The 3,415-nt window shown below is 47.0% G+C and overlaps 1 pseudogene; it reads left to right on the forward strand.

The window, feature by feature from the left end:
- Nucleotides 1-502: 502 nt before the first annotated feature.
- Nucleotides 503-2,281, forward strand: LOC101582627 (annotated as a pseudogene).
- The last annotated feature ends 1,134 nt before the right edge of the window (nucleotides 2,282-3,415 follow it).

The raw sequence follows: 3,415 nt of genomic DNA on the forward strand, positions 1-3,415 counted from the left end.
CACTAGGAGTGTGAGCTGCATAGTAGACCTTGCACAAAATATATTAAAAAAATGTTTTAACTGAGTTTGGTGACGCACACCTGTAATCCTCTTATTGGGAGGCACAGGCATGAGGATAGTTGTGAGTTTGAGACCAGTATGGGTTCAAAGTGAGTTCAAAGCCAGCCTGGACTGAATAATGAAACCCTGTCTCAAAAAGACCAAAAAATAAAAGTTTATATCTAAGATGGACAGCAAGATTTTAAATTTAGACATATTAGAAAAGTATTACCACCATCGTCTGCTGTGAGTGTTCTTGACAGACAAGGATAAAGTGAGACCCAGTTGCCAATGTAGTTAGAACCTAAACCATTTGCATATTTAAGTCCAGTCTGTTGGGAGAAAAGAATTTAGAAGTCAGGCAAGTGGTAGGGCCACCAAGACCAAGGCCAGAGCCAGGGTCGCCAGAGCCATCTCAGAACTGCGTTTCTGGGAGATCAAGGGAGCCCACCAGGAATGGAGAATGCAGAAGCCAATCGATATCCAGGTTACCACCACGGATGCCCTGCTGGAGTTTGCCATTCAGCCAGATACCACTGGAAAGCAGCTCTTTAATCAGGTGCTTAAGACTATTTGCTTCCAGGAAATAAGGTACTTTGGCCTCCAATATGTGGACAAAAAGATTTCCTACCTGGCTGAAACTTGATAAAAAGATGTCTGCTCGTGTCAGGAAAGAGAACCCCCTTCAGTTCAGGTTCCATGCCAAGTTCTACCTTGAAGACATGTCTGAGAATCTCACCCAGGACATCATGCAGAAACTGCTCTTCCTCCAGGTGAAGAGGCATTCTTAGTGATGAGATCTACTTCCCCTGAGACAGCTGTGCTCCTGGGGTCCCACACCGTGCAGGCCAAGTTCAGAGACTACATCAAGAAGTGCACAAGTCTGGGTACCTCAGCTCTGAGCGGCTGATCCCACAGAGAGTCACAGACCACACAAACTCACAAGGGATCAATGGGAGGACCTGATCTACATGTGGCAAGCAGAAGACTGTGGGATTCTCAAAGATAGTGCTATGCTGGAGTGCCTGGTGATTGCTCAGGACCTGGAGATGTATGGAATCAATTATTTCAAGATCAAAAATAAAGAAACAGAACTTTGGCTTGGAGTTGATGCTCTAGGACTAAATATTTATGAGAAAGATGATAAGTGGACCCCAACAATTGGCTTTCCTTGGAATGAAATCAGAAACATTTCTTTCAATGACAAAAAAGTTTGTCATTAAACCCATTGACAAGAAAGCACCTGATTTTGTGCTATATGCCCCACCTGTGAGGATTAACAAGTGGATCCTGCAGCTGTGTGTGGGGAACTATGAGCTGTACATGTGCTACAGGAAGCCCGACACTGCTGAGGTGCAGCACATGAAGGCCCAGGCTTGGGAGGAGAAGCATCAGAAGCAGTTGGAGCTGTATCAGCTGGAGACAAAGAAGAGGAGGGACACTACTGAGAGGGGGAAGGACTGGATGCTGAAGGAGAAGAAGGAGCTAGTGCTGAGGCTGCAGGACTATGAGGAGAAGACAAAGAAGGCAGAGAAAGAGCTCTCCTCCAACCAGATCCAGTGAGCCCTCTAGCTGGAGGATGAGAGGAAGGGAGCCCAGGAGGAGGCCGAGTGCCTGGAGGCCAATGGCGTGCCTGCACTGCTGCCCAAGGAGGTGAGACAGAAGGTGGATCAGATAAAGGTGGATCACATAAAGAGCCAGGAGCAGCTGGCTGAGGAGTTTCAGAGTACATTGCCAAGATTGCCCTGCTGGAGTAGGCATGGGGTTGCAAGGACGAGGTGGAGGAGTGGCAGTACAGGGCCAAAGAAGCCCGGAAAGACTTGGTGAAGACCAGGAGAGCTGCACCTGGTGATGACGGCCCTGCCACCCTGCCCCCACCCATGTAGGAGCCTGTAGAGCCCACGGGCTACAGCGCCGAGCTCTCCAGTGAGGGCATCCTGGACCACCACAATGAAGAGAAGCGCATCACCAGTGCGGAGAAGAATGAACGCGTGCAGCAGCAGCTGCTGACCCTGAGCAGCGAGTTGTCCCAGGCCAGAGACAAAAACAAGAGGACCCACAATGACATCATCCACAATGAGAACACGAGGTAAGGCCGGGACAAGTACAAGACCCTGCACCAGATCCGGCAGGGCAACACCAAGTAGCACATCGATGAGTTCAAGGCCATGTAGAGACCAGGGCAGTGTGTAGGGCGTCTGGAGCGGGGCTCTGTCGGAGGGCCCGGGCAGTCTGGGCACACTGGCTCTATAGTATTCTAGATCTAGGAACCTCACCACATTCCAGGTCCATTAAAGAGCCGGTAGTAGTGTAAGTACTCTGGGCCCCGTGCCACCCTGGTTATTTTTCCCAGCTGTATCATAGTCAAAAAGGTCTCGTTGTTATAAAATTATCAGACCACTTCCTGTTGTATCCTTGGAGCAGGATTGATGTGATCACAATGCCTGTAGAATCCAAGTGCAGACTTCACACTGGCAGGTGTGCAAGGTTCGGTATCGTTAAAGAAACCACATTGTGGCTTCTATCTGTGCCGTACTTTTGAAATAAGCTTACACTGATTGATTCGTTCTTGACTTCTATGAAGGATTTGTCTCTGTATATGTACATATTGTGAGAGGTAAAACGTTAAGCCCTGTACAAACTAAAGCACTGTCCCCCATGCAAGGACTTCCTTCCTCCAGAAGTTCTGCTCAGCTGGCAGAAACCTGCCACAGTCACTTGGGATGGATGATGCAGCAGTACTCTCATACACTTTTGGTTTTTTTTGCTTCAACAGTTACAAGAACACATTGTTGGACTTCTGCCTAACTAGCAATTAGCTAGAATACAGTATTTATATGTAAGTGATGATATGGGTTTGGAACATTAGTTTTAAAGAGAAAGTTTTGTTCTGTATATTTTGTTACCTTTTACAGAATAAAATAATTGTGTATTAAAAATCACACACATATAAAAATAAAAAGAAATCAAGCAAGTATCAGCAGAATCCTAGGATTTATGACAAGCAGGTTCTCTAAGGCCCAGGAAATCGGCACAAGGATGTGTTTCCTCCAGCATGCAGCACCGTGAAGCAAAGGTTACAGGGAACCAGGTCTAGGAGGGGAGGACAGAGGACAGGCTATTTGAGCTTTTTCTTTCCTGACAATTATGCATTCTCAGCATATTTGACAGTTAACTCGCTAAGCTTATCTTACACAAATCTAAAGGTCAGAGTGGAGCATGGGTTAGTGAAGGCCACTCATGGTCCTGTGCTCCTGCAGTTCATCTATCCACACATATCCTACTTCCTAAAGCTAGTGCACTTCACAAGAGCACTGATCACCTTGGATCCAGAAGCAAGTTTGTCTTGTTGTTCCAGGCATCTAAGTTAGATAGG

Source organism: Octodon degus, unplaced genomic scaffold, assembly GCF_000260255.1.
Source record: "Octodon degus isolate 3935 unplaced genomic scaffold, OctDeg1.0 scaffold00115, whole genome shotgun sequence".
NCBI classification, from domain to species: Eukaryota; Metazoa; Chordata; class Mammalia; order Rodentia; family Octodontidae; genus Octodon; species Octodon degus.